We start from the raw sequence: 16,138 nt of genomic DNA, 5'->3' as shown, positions 1-16,138 counted from the left end.
GCCTGGTAGGATGCAAGCGTTTTTAATGCATCATCCCAAACAAGATGCTACAAACACAATTGTAAAGAGGGTGTTCACTAACAAAGGTGGCACAAGCAGGAAGTGGCTGACGTACTGTAATCAACGTCATGCTTTATTCTGTTTTGTATGCTTGGCTTTTAGCAAGACTACTGATTCCAGCATATTCATAACTGGGATGTCAGACTGGAGACATGCCCACCAGAGAGCTTTTAGGAAGCCCCTGTCTCTCAGGTTTTGTTGACTGTTTGTTGTCACAAAGTAAGCAATATAAGTATGGAAACTTATTTTTGTTTGAAATATATTTATAGTGATTTTTTGCCATCAACATTTATTGTATCCTTTTTCTGTTACTATTTTAAGGTTCCATTTCAGGATACTTATTCACCATTGTTCACGAGATTGACAGGCATTTGGGTCCTGGGTAAGTATAGATCAATCTGATTTTTTAGAAATTAATATTTAATGACAATTTCGTCATTTATATGTCTGCCATTCATTTAGGATGCCATTTGAGAGGATGTTGTCATAGATATTCAGGGGTCATAAGTCATGATTCAGCAAGTAAGTGCACAATGCATTTATGTGCCTATTTATCTGGCTTTCCCAATGTTTTTCCAGTTAGTAGTCTTTGTAATGCTTTCATGTACATGAAACATCTATTCTATCTATTCTAACATATATTAAAAATATTTGAAGCTGTCATTTAAAAGTGAGTGTAAACTGGTTCATGTCTCACCTCTCTGCATCTCCCTCTTTATGAAATCCTGCTCCTCTGAAGGGTCTTCTAGCGTACATAGATATTCATAGGATCGTCAGGGTATGAGAGCGTTTGTTCAAGTCAAGTGAGCTATCTACCAAGTGAGTAAACATAATACACCTCACTACAATATAAAAGTGTGGTGACCCTGAGGTTGTTTTGAACATTTATTAACTTGTATGTACCTAACCTTAAATTTTTTTAATGTCTTCCTTTTCCTTTCTGTCTGTGTACTTGTGTGTGTGATTGGCTGCAGGTGGGATGATTACGAGAGTGACTGTGTCAGTGTGTAGGTGTGTCCAAGTAGCAGATTGGACTGAAGACTGCAGATAAGGTCAGTTCCTCCCAGCTTCTGGGGGCTCTCTTCCAACCATGCCCCATTGTGTGCAAGAAGCATTTTAAATAAATCATTGACTGCATAGTTACTGTGCATTTGTTGGTGTTTTTTGGGGGCCGGGAATTCTTGCTTTAAATGTTGCACCATTTCCCCTTGGCCAGGATGTAACAACCGTAAAAAAAAAAAAAAGTACATTGCTTCACGGAAAACATACTTAAACAAGTGCAACGAAAGATAGCAACCTGGCCCCAACCGGTGTGTTTGGCTCCCCGTAAAGACGGCACACACACTGCAGGGGGACAGACAGACAGACTAACAGACGGGGTCATTGCAATACCTGGCCAAACCTCCTCCGGGGGGCAGGTTACTAGTTGTTTGTACTCCGGTAATTATGAGCCTGTCGAAGTCTTAATATTGGCCTGCCTAAGTCAAAAATGCCCGGCCCGTTTTTTTTGTCCCAGTCCAGCCCTGTTCTTATTTCATTACCTTGGCTCATTATTTGGTTTAAATCAAACACTGCATACTACACTGCGTACAGTACAATTCATTTAATATGTGCAAAACAAAAAATACGAAATACAGGTGTGAAAAATAGAAAAAATTTTAGTTTGAAACATACCAAAATACAAATGTAAAGCATAGCAAAATACAAAATTTAGTGACCGCTGGCATCACTGGTGCTTGGCTGTGGGTCGTCTATGTCGTCATCATCAGCTGTTGCAGCGCTCGGGCTGGCGGGAGCATTTGCTCATTTCATAAACCAGGAGCTGGGGCGGAAACTGTATGACAGAGTGCGCGAGGGAGCGCGAGAGAGACTGCGCATGTGCCAGGAGCTGGGGCGGAAACTGTCGTACGCTCAGCTAGCTCAGCTGGGAAACACTTGCCAGTCATAACCAGACGGCTGTAAAGTCTATCGGTCGTAAGTCGCATAGGTTGTAAGTCGAAGACTATCTGTATCTATATGCATATATGTGGTGCACACCTCTGGCTTGCTCATTCAGGAAGAATTTTACATTTTTATATCTGGATTTCTGTAAATCTACTTTGTGACTATTTTCATTGATAAAAGTGTACAGAGTTGAATTGAAGAGTCTGCAATGGACAAGTCTTTCACCTGACTTGAATCCAACTGAGCATACGTTTCACTTCCTGAAGGCAAAGTGCCCCAAGAACAACCAGGAACTGAAGACAGATGATTTGTTTCATTCCCTGGCAATTCAGTACACCACTTGACTGGGGTTGGATATGTTTCCTTCAGTGGGGTGACATTGATGACCACTTGGTGATATTTCCATGAGTATGACACATCAGTTGTGTATCCCAGTCTCTTTGGGTGTTTTGGCTTTTTACCACAAGACACTCTCAGCTGAGGCAGGCCTACCACAGGCTGATCAGACCTGGGTGTGTTGCATGGTGAATAAGTGGTCATTTGACAGACCTTACTGTTTCATTTCAGCCACAAGCAGTGACTGCTTCTTTCGACAACAGGTGGCAAGTTCCTTAACCTTCTGGGTCGAAAGCTTCGCTGGCGAAGCTTGGCAAGTTTACAATGAATAGGTTGTGTATTTAGATAAATATCTTTGCAAGTTTTTATCATACAAGCATGATAAACATGTTGACAAACTTTACACTTTCCTATGTGCCCACTGCCGAATATTATATTTTTAAATTACCTAAATTAGATGAAATGTGAAACTTGTCACCTTAGTCACACCAGAGTCGGAGCACTGAGTGCCCACTTAGGCATTCATAAAAGACCATTCACATGGTCTTTTATGAATGCACATGGTCGTGTGATGATTGCTTTCACTCTTTCAGTTTCGATTGGGTTCTCTCTCACTTTGGGAATGCCCAGATTGGCATAGTGCAATTTTTGTTTTTTTCTTTTAATGTGTCTCATTCATGGTATCCTCCCAAGAGACTCTCAGCTCAGTGATGAGACAACAGCAGGAGTAGGACCAGATCCGGGCACGGGTTGGTGACTGCTATTTCAGGTGGGAAGGTGAGTCTCTGGTTTCGGTTGATACACGTTTCCCATTCTCTGCTGTATTCCAGCATGAGTGGTGAGGTAAGAGCTTAGCCCACTGTTCCCCCCCCCCCCCGGATGAAGGATGTTAGTTGTGGGAAGGTTGTCTGGGCGTTAAGTGGGATGGCATTGGTGGACAGTCTCTCTTGTGCTCTAGTGTTGAGATAATTCCCCCCCCCCTCCCCCAACACACACACATGCGCGCGCACATATATATATGACTCTCTCTCTCTCTCTCATGGACGTTGTTGGGTCCATTTTAGGGGGGGCTTAAGCCCCCCTAAAATGTTCCCAAGCCCCCCTATAATTTTCAGTGTTTTTTTTTATACATTAGTGCAGACTTGCACATAACACAAACCAGCAAGAAAACGAGTCAAACAATATGTCTACAAGTTCTAGCTACGACACGAATAAAATTATCGTTATGTTTCCCAGCATAGCCAGGTAGGCAGGCATACGCGGTTCAGGCGTGAGCTGTATGTTATTAGGCCTACTTGCTGTAATGTTACGTTCCTGAGGCCGGCAGAGTTAAGAGAAGAAGAGGACTTAATTCGCAGTGAATGATACAGTGAACAAGAGATTGTAAGTTGATGTCAGTCATTGTTAATTGCTTAACATTACCTACGTTTATCTAAGGGGAAGAAAATGTGATGATGTAGGCCACTTGTCCCTTTTAACATTATGGCAGCTAAATTGAACTTTATGGAAAATGTTAGCCAATATTAGCATGAACAGTTAAACTTGACAGCTTTCTATATTCTGTCCCATCTGTGTATTGGTATATTCTTCAACTATTGCGAGTGAAAACTAAATGCCATTAGTAGCAATAGTTATGGCGAGAGAAGATTTAATGTGTCCTTTCAGTTCATTGGCTAGATGGATATACTACGATTTTTTAAGAGAGTGAGTGAAGAACAGGAGAGTGACAAGGGAGCTGATGCTGAAGAGGTCTGCGTAATCGAGGTCAGTAAATGTCAACAAAGAAAACAGGGCCAAGTTCAACCAATGCACCGTTTTGAGACGGTTTAGCTACGGTTTGATCTACTAGACATTGAGTTTATAAGAATGTAGCTGCACACTGTGAAATAGTCTCAAGGATGTTCATCTTTCCTGTGATGTTGTACAACTTGACAACTTATATTTTGGGCTAAACTAAGTAAGACCAAGTAAGACCTTAGTTTTTTTTCTTTGTGTTTTAGCCAAATCTCGTAAAGTAGCTCTAGCTAGCACTTAAATAATAGGACAGAAATGGTGAGCAAATTTTCTTTCTAAACTTCACTGTCAGTTTAAGCTTATTTGTTTGATATCTGCTCTGAAAACTAAGTGTCCCCCAAAGGGTTAAGGTATACTGTATTCTCATTTGGCAGAATAAATGTTTGAGAAACATTCATATTTGTCTGTATTGTCAGATTTCACTAGGATTTTGAACTAAGCTAGTTGACTAAACTAATTAAATAAAGCACTACACCATGATGATGTCTCCTGTTCAGTGCATCAGACTGAAATAAATAGCTTTATTTGGAATATGACCTAACTAATTTTTACCAAATGCATTGATGGAGATATTTGCAAACATCTTTCTTCATAAACATAGCCCCAGCCTCTAATGAACTGATTTAGACTTATTTTGTTAATATAAATTAGATATCCTGAAGACTTAGGAGAGAAATAGCAGGGTAGAAAAAGAAAGTGATCCAGATAACAGATTCTGATAAATGTTCTTCAGATAATGAATAATTGACGAAGCCTATGTAGGAGCAATAAAAAAAAATTTTCGGCACGTTACTGAACACACTCCTGGGGCTAAGCCCCCCCCATCTCTCAATCCTAGTGACGTCCATGATACACACACACGCACACTATTTTTATTTATATAAAATTGGAGCAAAAGGACATAAACAGTCAAGGGCACTTGAGGTATAGCAGGTAAACATGAAATAACCAGTATAAACAATAAACTAATAGCTGTTAAGGTGAGGTCGTGCGGAATAGTGCAAATGAGCGAGGTAAAGTGAAATGTGCAGTCCCTGAGTTCAGTGTGCGAATGAATGTTGTGTGTGTGTGTTGAGGGGTGGGGACTGTGAGGGTGACATGGTGTCAGATGCTAAAGGGGGGCAGGGGGGGTGTGCGGGCAGAATCTGTGGCAGAGGGGGGAGGAGGGGCAGAACAGAGAGGGAGTTGAGCCTCCTGACCACCTGGTGAAAGAAACTGTCCTTGAGCCTGCTGGTTTTGGCCCGGAGACTCCGCAGTCTCCTCCCTGACAGCAGCAGGCTGAAGAGGCTGTGAGATGGGTGGGTGGGGTCACCTGCAATCCTGATGGCTTTGCGGGTGAGGCGGGAGTTATAGATATCCATAAGAGAAGGGAGAGAGACACCAATGATCCTCTCAGCTGCTCTCACGATGCGCTGCAGAGTCTTGCAGCAGGACACGGTGCAGGCGCCATACCATACAGTGATGCAGCTGGTCCGGATGTTTTTGATGGTGCCTCTGTAGAATGTGTGCATGATGGGGGCCGGGGCTCTTGCTCTCCTCAGTTTGTGGAGGAAGTACAGACGCTGTTGGGCTTTTTTTGGCCAGTGCTGCGGTGTTGTTGCTCCAGGACAGGTCTTCAGAGATGTGCACACCCAGAAACTTGGTGCTGCTCACCCTCTCCACTGCAGCACCGTTGATAGTTAGTGGGGCATGCTGGGTGTGCGCTCTCCTGAAGTCCACAACAATCTCCTTCATCTTCTCCACATTCAGGCAGAGATTGTTGTCCTTGCACCACATGGCCAAGCGGCTCGCCTAATCCTGTAGATTGTCTCATTGCCGTTGTTTATGAGACCCACCGCAGTCGTGTCATCCGCAAACTTAATGAAGAGGTTGGAGCTGGATGTTGGTGTGCAGTCGTGGGTCAGCAGAGTGAAGAGGAGGGGGCTCAGCACACATCCTTGGGGGGGCCCCCGTGTTCAATGTGATGGTGCTGGAGGAGTTGCTGCCGACCCGTACAGACTGTGGTCTCCCCGTCAGGAAGTCCAGCACCCAGTTCCACAGGGAGGTGTTGAGTCCCAGCTGGTCCAGTTTATGAATGAGCTGCTGAGGAATGATTGTGTTGAATGCTGAGCTAAAGTCTATGAACAGCATTCTGATGTACGAGTCTTTTGTCTCCAGGTGGGTGAGGGCTGAGTGGAGGGCAGTGGAGATGGCGTCATGGGTCGAACAGTTGGACTGATATGCAAACTGGAAAGGGTCCAGGGTGGGGGGGAAGGGCAGACTTGATATGCCGCATGACTAGCCGCTCGAAGCACTTCATGAGGATGGGAGTGAGTGCAACCGGGCGGTAGTCATTGAAGCAGGAGGGAGACGGCTTCTTCGGGACTGGGAATGATGGTGGTGGCTTTGAGGCATGTGGGGACAACAGCCTGGCTCAACGAGATGTTGAAGATGTCTGTGAAGACATGTGTGAGCTCCTCGGCACAGTCTCTCAGGACACGACTAGGAATGTTATCAGGACCCGGGGCTTTCCATGCATTTGTCATCCTGAGAGCTCTCCTTACGTTGTCTGGAGACAGCATCAACACCTGGCCGCTGGGAGGTGGTGGGGTCTTCTGTGCCATGGTGCTGTTGTCCGCCTCAAAGCGAGTGAAGAAGTCATTCAACTGATTCAGCAGAGAGGTGGAGTTATCACAGGTCTGCGGAAAGGGCTTGTAGTCTGTGATGGTCTGAATCCCCCGCCACAGGTTCCTGGTGTCTCTGCTGTCATTGAAGTAGACAGCAATGTTCCTGGAATGCTGTCTCTTGGCCACCCTGATGCCTCGTGACAAGTTGGCCCTAGCTGTCCTCAGGCCCACCTCATCCCCAGCTTTAAAGGTGGCGTTCTGAGCCCTCAGGAGCCTGTGGACTTCCCCTGTCAGCCATGGTTTCTGATTTGCCCGAATGGAGATGGTTCTGATGACTGTAACGTCGTCCATGCATTTCCTCATGTCGGCAGTGATGGGCTCCGTGTACTCCTGGAGATCTGTAGTGGTGTTGTAGGTGGCTGCCTGTCTGAACATGCTCCAGTCAGTGGTGGAAAAACAGTCCTGGAGTGCCTCTGAGGACCCCTCTGGCCACACACATACCTGCTTTGTAGCTGGTTTGGTGACTTTAACCAGCGGCCTGTATGCTGGCATTAGCATAACAGTGGAGTGATCTGAGGCCCCAAGGTGGGGGAGGGGGAGGGCTTTGTCGGCGCCTTTGTGCATGGTGTAAACATTGTCCAGAGTATTGTTTCCACGTGTGGGAAAGTTGATATGTCCATAGAGTTTTGGAAACACGCTCTTGGCGTTTGCATGGTTGAAATCCCCAGCCAGGATGAGGAAAGCATCTGGGTGCGCTGTCTGCTGCTCACTGATGTGCTGATAGAGTTCATTCAGTGCTTCACTCCTGTTGTTATTGGAGCCAGGAGGGATGTATATTGCTACCAGCTATATGGCTGTATGGTAAATTCCCTCGGCAGGTAGAATGGCCGGCACTTAATAATTATAAACTCCACCAGTGGTGAGCAGTGTTTGCAGACCACAGCAGCATCGCGGCACCAGGCATCACTGATGTAAACAGAGTCCTCCACCGCCAGTCTCCCCCCCCCCCCCCCCCCGACTAGTGCTCTGTCTGACCAGTAGCATGTTAGCCGGGCTAGCTGAATGGCACAGTCCGCGACGCTGTCGTTAAGCTATGTTTCCACAAACACAAGGACACAACACTCACTCAGACTTGGATGATGAGCGGAGTAGGCAGACATAATCCAGCTTGTTGTCCAGCGAGCGTATGTTGGCCAGAGTGATGGTAGGGATAGCCGGCCGGTGAGGGCTAGCCGCTAGCCTAGCCCGGATACCACCGCGCTTGCCCCTCTTCTGCTTCCGCATGTTCCGCCTGTGGCACTTCCACTGTGGGCTGGATGCAGGAGTGGGGGTCAATGGTTGAGCAGGCCTCCGGAGCAAACCGTAGTCGCATAGCACTTCCGCGTCCGCTGGATTTATATCCTTGAATATAGTTCTGCGGATGTCGAGCAGAAACTCACGGGAGTATGTGCGCCTTAAGACAGATGGACACGACAAAGACGAACAGATGCACGCTGTTTTAAAACACAAACACGAAAACACCATTCTGTTGGGACGGAGAGAAGCCACTGCATGTGTACGCGCCGCCATCTTGGAAACACCTTGAAGGTGTTTTCAGGAAGCATCAAGTCAAGTTTATTTGTATAGTGCTTTTAACAATAAACATTGTCGCAAAGCAGCTTTACAGAATTTGAACGACTTAAAATATGAGCTAATTTTATCCCCAATCTATCCCCAACGAGCACGCCTGTGGCGACAGTGGCAAGGAAAAACTCCCTCAGACGACACGAGGAAGAAAGCTCGAGAGGAACCAGACTCAAAAGGGAACCCATCCCCATCCAGGCAACAACAGACAACATGACTATAACATTAACAGTCCTAACAAAGTCAGCTTCGTTGATGCTATAAACCCCCCACCAATGGAAACCCGAGTGCAAACCCGTTCATGACAACCGCAGTCCTAAAGTCAGCAAGTCAACTGCAGTCCCCAGCCACAAAAACACCACTGCAAGAGTCCAGAGCGTCCTCCAGGCGTGACCCCCAACTGTCCACATGGGTCCGTTCTCCACAGGAGCGATGCAATGAGACTCCAACCAGACACAGGGCACCAGGATGGACCAGGCAGGTCTGAGGAGCAGAAGAGGCCAGCATCTCGATCCCAGGACCGACATGTAACTCAAAGGGACAGATTTGGGGGTGGGGGGGGAGAAGAGAGAGAAAACACAGGTTGTTAGGTATGCCCAATGTCACCTGAATAAGTAGGAACAGGATACATAAAAATTGCACTGAGTACAAGCAGGGACTCCAGCAACTAACTATGACAGCATAACTAAAAAGGGAGAGCCAGAAGGTAACACAGGCATGATGGAGCCCCGGGCCATAAAGCAGCCAGCCACTACACCATCAACAAACTCGAGTGAGCAAGTGAGTGGGGACTGACAGCATCCATACATCCCAGTTTACCAAAACACCCTGTCTGAGGACCCTCCAGATCTACACCTTTACCTCATAAACCCAATTAACAAAAGGCTTGACTAAACAGATATGTTTTCAGCCTAGACTTAAACACCTGAGACTGTGTCTGATTCCTGAACACTACTTGGAAGGCTGTTCCATAACTGTGGGGCTTTGTAAGAAAAGGTTCTGCCCCCTGATGTATATGAGGTACCAGCAGATAGCCAAGAAAAAGTTCACTGAAGAACTTTTGAAGCTCTGTGAAGAACCTTGGACATGTACTGTATTACTGTAGTAGTAATAATAATAGACGATGATGAAACATGTCTTTAAGCAAGGATTTATTTACCTATCAGACTTTTGAAAAGTTCAGCCATAATAAATGAGGATTGAGTATTTATAATTTGCAAAAATTAATAAAACAAAATAAATACAAAATAATACTCAGGAATTAATAAAACATTGTATATTTGTCAATAAATATATTAATCCAACAATTCAATTAAAACAATACGTGCATGTACAATGCCTCAATATAATCACAGGCAGGCAGCTGACAATGGGGCTGTGTATCAATATTGGAATAATTTCAATGATATATACACACACATCACACACGTGTGTGTGTGTGTGTGTGTGTGTGTGTGTGTATATAATATATCATGGTTTTCCCCAAAGCGTTTTTGCGTATCGGGCCCGATACGCTTGCTCTGCCTGCTGATACGCTTAGTCGCTTTAGTTAAAATCCGATACGCTTAGTTGCTTTAGTTAAAATCCGATACGCTTAGATTTATACCGATACGTTAAAATTTCCTACCCACAAGTAACTAGATACATAGGAGAGCAAATAACAGATCCATTTACATACTGATTGATATTTGTGTTAAACAAGCGCTCTTTTTTTCCAATGTTCCAATGTCCGCGTGGTATGATGTAAACAAACTGTAATCTGTTGGCTACGTTAAGATCACGTGTTCAAACCGTCCAATAAAAATATCGAAAGAAAATGTCAGACATCCCGGAAGTTTCCGATTCCTTATAAGCGATCTCATTGGCTGCCGATGTTGTCCCCCACCAGACGGACAAAGCCGACTGACTTTAATAAGCTAGGAGAAGACTCGCTGGACAATCTGATCCACATCAGCATGGATGACAGCGAGATGGACTATGAGAGGGTTGCCCAACATTGGGACAAACAAAAGCCAAGGAGAATTAATCTGCTTTAAAGGAGTAGAAAATTAATTCATTAGTTTGGGTTTGCAGAAAGATTATGTACTTATAAAGACTCTCACGAAGTGAACTTGTCCAAATGTGTCAAATATAGCATAATTTCAAATAATAAGCATTTTTGGCAGTGTGATGTCACTGGGATCCATTTAACAAAAGAAGGCTCCGGATTATTCTTTTGTTAAAGGCTCACAGTGACATCACACTGCTTATCATTATTATATGAAATTATGCTACATTTGACACTTATTAACAAATTCTTTTCATGAATGTTTTTATAAATACATAATCTTTCTGCAAACTTAAATGTATGAATTAAGTCTTCTTTTCCTTTAAATATGTTTTAATCTTAATCTAGTCCATTTAATAAAGTGCCAAAATTTAAACTTTATAATATGCAGTTGCCTTACTTTTCTTTTCAGTGCATTTTAGTTATATATTATGGTAATTGCATCAGAAACATTCTAAATCATTACAGTTATAGTAATACAGCAACTTATTTTAAGGTGGCAGTTCTTAGGTTCAGATCCCTTTGTGATCAACAGGAGGTCATGATGATCGATTCTCTTCATTGGATTGCATAAGATGGAGCAAACCACTGTTCATATTTTCATGCACATTTTTGTTACAACACTACTTGATCATAGATAATTAAGTGCAAGGTATCCCTGTAGATTTTCAAATCTATTGTATACCTAAGTAATCTATAACAAAACAGTTTAACTTGCATCTTGAACTTTAAGGTGAAATTTCAAATGTGTATACATTAATACTATTTTGGTCAGAAATCACTGAAGCACTGTTAAAATCTATCCTATAATCATGTATCTAAAACCTCTCAGAGACCCTGAAAATGCACCTGAGAGCATCTATTTTCAAAAAATTTTCCAGGGGGGCATACCCCCCAGTTTCACTTCAATTGTCTGTGTTTTATCATGCCAGAATTTAGGGCTTTAATTTTTTTCTGGGGAAAACACTGATATATAATGTGTGTGTGTGTGTGTGTGTATATATATATATATATATATATATATATATATATATATATATATATATATACACACACACACACACACACACACACACACATGGGGCAAAAAAGTATTTAGTCAGCCACCAATTGTGCAAGTTCTCCCACTTAAAAAGATGAGAGAGGCCTGTAAATTTCTTCATAGGTATACCTCAACTATGAGAGACAGAATGGGGGGAAGAATCCAGGAAATCACATTGTAGGATTTTTAATGAATTAATTGGTAAATTCCTCGGTAAAATAAGTATTTGGTCACCTACAAACAAGCAAGATTTCTGGCTCTCACAGACCTGTAACAACTTCTTTAAGAGGCTCCTCTGTCCTCCACTCGTTACCTGTATTAATGGCACCTGTTTGAACTCGTTATCAGTATAAAAGACACCTGTCCACAACCTCAAACAGTCACACTCCAAACTCCACTATGGCCAAAACCAAAGAGCTGTCAAAGGACACCAGAAACAAAATTGTAGACCTGCACCAGGCTGGGAAGACTGAATCTCCAATAGAGATCTTGCAGTCACATGACCGGAAAGTACACAACCGCCATTGTGTCGGTCAAAAACACCGCTGAATACTGCTGCACTCATGTACAGAATGGATCAATTTCAACCGACGGACTACACGGCTCATTTTTCTAATGAACAGATAACTAGATATATGTCTAAAATAAACGATCTACAGATTTGTGACCCTTATGGCTTTCCGGACGGAGTTTTCACGACCGGATTTTGAACTGCCAGCGGAATACCCGGACGTGTATGATTACCTCATCAACTTTCTCTCACTGTTCAGTGGTGAAGCACTGCGTGCTTAGAAATCTCTGGACAGTTATCTCTACAGAAATTCAGGATTTGTCAGCGACTCAGATGTGGCATCTTGTAAACAAGAAAATGATCCTCACTGGATGGGTAAGTCACTTAAGTATTGAGTATAGCACTGACCAGCCGATTATAGAATAGAATAAGGTAATTCAAAATCGTCCGTGTTGTTTACATGGATCTGGTGTTGGAGAGGTAGAGGCTTAGCAGTGGAGATTTGAGTGGCTGTTTTCTGAGCTTAGTCAACAGGCCGGCTCTGCCTGTAGCCTCGCTTTTGCTTCGGCTCCCGGCGCCGCCTCCTTCGCTTTGCTTCCGATAACAATCCACGGAGACCCCGCTGGTCTCGCAATCTGGTCTCGTCCGGAATGTTTTTTTTTTCTCGTCTGGAATGTTGTGCATGCGATGGAAATCGCGACAAACCGTCATTTTCTGCTGGAAACCAATGTCCAGTAAGTCCATACGGTTGTAGTGGATATTGAAGTCCGGTACAGACGAACAACACGCAAAACTACACACAAAAAACATAAAAAACGTGCACAGGTAGAGAGAGCTTGTAGCCACAGCCGTTGTAGTAGAATTGTATATAGTAGGGTTTTCCAGAAGAAAAGGTAGAAGTAAAAGCAGAAGTAGAAGTAGAAGGCGGAATATGGCGTTTGACCGACACGATGGCGTCTGTCACAATCTGGATCGGCTGTGACGTCACATGCAAGATCTCTATAGGTAAGCAGCTTGGTGTGAAGAAATCAACTGTGGGAGCAATTATTAGAAAATGGAAGACATACAAGACCACTGATAATCTCCCTCGATCTGGGGCTCCAACCAAGATCTCACCCCGTGGGGTCAAAATGATCACAAGAACAGTGAGCAAAAATCCCAGAACCACACGGGGGGACCTAGTGAATGACCTGCAGAGAGCTAGGACCAAAGTAACAAAGGCTACCATCAAGTAACACACTACGCCGCCAGGGAGTCAAATCCTGCAGTGCCGGACGTGTCCCCCTGCTTAAGCCAGTACATGTCCAGGCCCGTCTGAAGTCTGCTAGAGAGCATTTGGATGATCCAGAAGAGGATTGGGAGAATGTCATATGGTCAGATGAAACCAAAATAGAACCTTTTGGTAAAAACTCAACTTGTCGTGTTTGGAGGAGAAAGAATGCTGGGTTGCATCCAAAGAACACCATACCTACTGTGAAGCATGGGGGTGGAAACATCATGCTTTGGGGCTGTTTTTCTGCAAAGGGACCAGGACGACTGAGCCGTGTAAAGGAAAGAATGAATGGAGCCATGTATCGTGAGATTTTGAGTGAAAACCTCCTTCCATCAGCAAGGGCATTGAAGATGAAACGTGGCTGGGTCTTTCAGCATGACAATGATCCCAAACACACCGCCCGGGCAATGAAGGAGTGGCTTCGTAAGAAGCATTTCAAGGTCCTGGAGTGGCCTAGCCAGTCTCCAGATCTCAACCCCATAGAAAATCTTTGGAGGGAGTTGAAAGTCCATGTTGCCCAGCGACAGCCCCAAAACATCACTGCTCTAGAGGAGATCTGCATGGAGGAATGGGGCAAAATGCCAGCAACAGTGTGTGAAAATCTTGTGAAGACTTACAGAAAACGTTTGACCTCTGTCATTGCCAACAAAGGGTATATAACAAAGTATTGAGATGAACTTTTGTTATTGACCAAATACTTATTTTCCACCATAATTTGCAAATAAATTCTTTAAAAATCAGACAATGTGATTTTCTGGATTTTTTTTTCTCATTTTGTCCCTCATAGTTGAGGTATACCTATGATGAAAATTACAGGCCTCTCTCATCTTTTTAAGTGGGAGAACTTGCACAATTGGTGACTGACTAAATACTTTTTTGCCCCGCTGTATATATGTATGTATATATGTGTGTGTGTGTATATATATATGTATGTGTGTGTATATATATATATATATATATATATATATATATATATATATATATATATATATATATATATAATGTGTGTGTGTGTGTGTATGTGTGTGTGTGTGTGTGTAACCCCCTTTTTAACGGGTGCTAGTCACCCAGCACAGTACAGGCTACATAAGAGTTACACTAAATCTCATCTCATTATCTCTATCCGCTTTATCCTGTTCTGCAGGGTCGCAGGCAAGCCCTTCTATCATGCCGGCTTTCCAGGCGAGACGAGAGGAAAATGTGTGTGTGTAAGTGTGGGTTCATGTTACTCCCGATCCACCAGTCAGACCAGGCGAATCAGTTTGCAGATGATGATGCTGTCGCGCAGCAGATGCTCCTGAGCAGAGGGCTTCGTTAAGGGTATGGTCTCCAATCCATACATCACAGCTGGTCTCACTACTATCTTATACATCTTACCTTTCACTTTTGCTGGGACTTTCCTATCACAAATGACTCCTGAAATCCTGCCCCACCCTGCCTGCACTCTCTTTCTCACCTCACTATCGCAGCCCCCATTTTCCTGCACAGTTGACCCAGGTACTTGAATTCACCAACTTTCTTTATGTCTACTCCTTGCATCTTCATGACACTCTCATCCCCATTCTCATTGATGCACACGTATTCTGTGTTGCTACTGTTCACCTTCATTCCTCTTCGTTCCAGTGCATACCTCCTGTGGCAGCAGGGGTGTGGCCAAGCGCCGGTCTGTGACAGGAGGGCGGAGTCAGGGAAGGTAAGTGGCAGAATCACTACACCTGTTGTCAATTAACCTGTGTTTGTGTGTGTCTTCCCAGTGACCGCGCCCTATTTAAAGAGAGAGAGCAGAGGAGCTTTTCCCTGAACCAGACTCCGGTTGTGTGTTGGTATGTGTCTGAGTTGGAAATTGTTCACTGAAAAGTGTGGCAATAAAAGCCGTATTTACAAACCTGATCTCTGCCGTGCCATCCTCTGTGCTCCACCCCTTCGTTAGAACTGTTACAGTGGTGCCGAAACCCGGGATCTGGAGCACAGCAGCCTAACAGCCCCATGGAGTCCTCCCCGTTTGCCGAACTGGTCCACGCCCTTGCCACGGCCCAGCAAAGCCAGCACCAGGCGCTACTCACCCTCCGAAAGGAGCAAGAACAGCGGTTCGAGGCCCTGGTGTTGGCCCAACAAGAAGATCGACAGGCGTTCCGGCACCTCCTCGCGTCGACAGGGTCCACCAACGCTCCCACCGCAGGCGCGTCCCCCCTCACCCTAACAAAGATGGGCCCACAGGACGACCCCGAGGCATTCATCACGCTCTTCGAGCAAGTCGCGGAGACCTCGGGGTGGCCGATGGAGCAGCGCGCGGCGCGCCTCCTCCCCTTGCTAACAGGAGAGGCACAGCTGGCCGCGCTACAGCTCCCCGCCGACCGCCAGCTGGCCTACGCGGACCTTCGCCGGGCCATCCTCCAGCGTGTGGGGCACACCCCGGAACAGCAGCGTCAGCGCTTCCGCGCTTTGCGCTTGGAGGAAGTCGGTCGGCCATTCGCGTTCGGCCAGCAACTCCGGGACGCCTGCTGGCGGTGGTTGAGGGCCGACAACCGCGACGCCGAGGGGATCATCGACCAGGTGGTGCTGGAGCAATTCATCGCACGCTTGCCAGCGGGAACCGCGAAGTGGGTCCAGTGCCACCGCCCAGCGTCGCTGGATCAGGCAGTCGAGCTGGCGGAGGACCATATGACGGCTGTCCCGGCGGCAGGACAGCAGACAGCCTCTTCTCTTCCCTCCTCTTCTCTCTCTCTCCCTCTCCTCCTGTGTTTCGTCCTTGCCCCATTCCCCCACCGCAGAGGCGGGGGCCAGCGCCACCTGTGCCAGCCCGCCGCACCCACGGTGCCCTCCCGTTTCTCCCTTCTGTGTCTGTCTCTCCCCCCCCTCAGGTGAGTGAGCCCCAGAACACCGGTGCGGAGAGGAAGCCCGG

At 45.3% G+C, this 16,138-nt stretch overlaps 1 long non-coding RNA gene across 1 annotated transcript; it reads left to right on the top strand.

Moving 5' to 3' along the window:
- Window positions 1–556: 556 nt before the first annotated feature.
- LOC132874508 (uncharacterized) lies at window positions 557–1,282 on the top strand. Its single transcript, XR_009651675.1, has 3 exons — window positions 557–582; window positions 800–879; window positions 1,035–1,282. It is a non-coding gene; the product is annotated as an uncharacterized LOC132874508 (long non-coding RNA).
- Window positions 1,283–16,138: the final 14,856 nt, after the last annotated feature.

This window comes from Neoarius graeffei, chromosome 26 (assembly GCF_027579695.1).
Source record: "Neoarius graeffei isolate fNeoGra1 chromosome 26, fNeoGra1.pri, whole genome shotgun sequence".
Lineage (NCBI taxonomy): Eukaryota > Metazoa > Chordata > Actinopteri > Siluriformes > Ariidae > Neoarius > Neoarius graeffei.
This window is presented reverse-complemented; position numbering and strand designations above follow the sequence as displayed.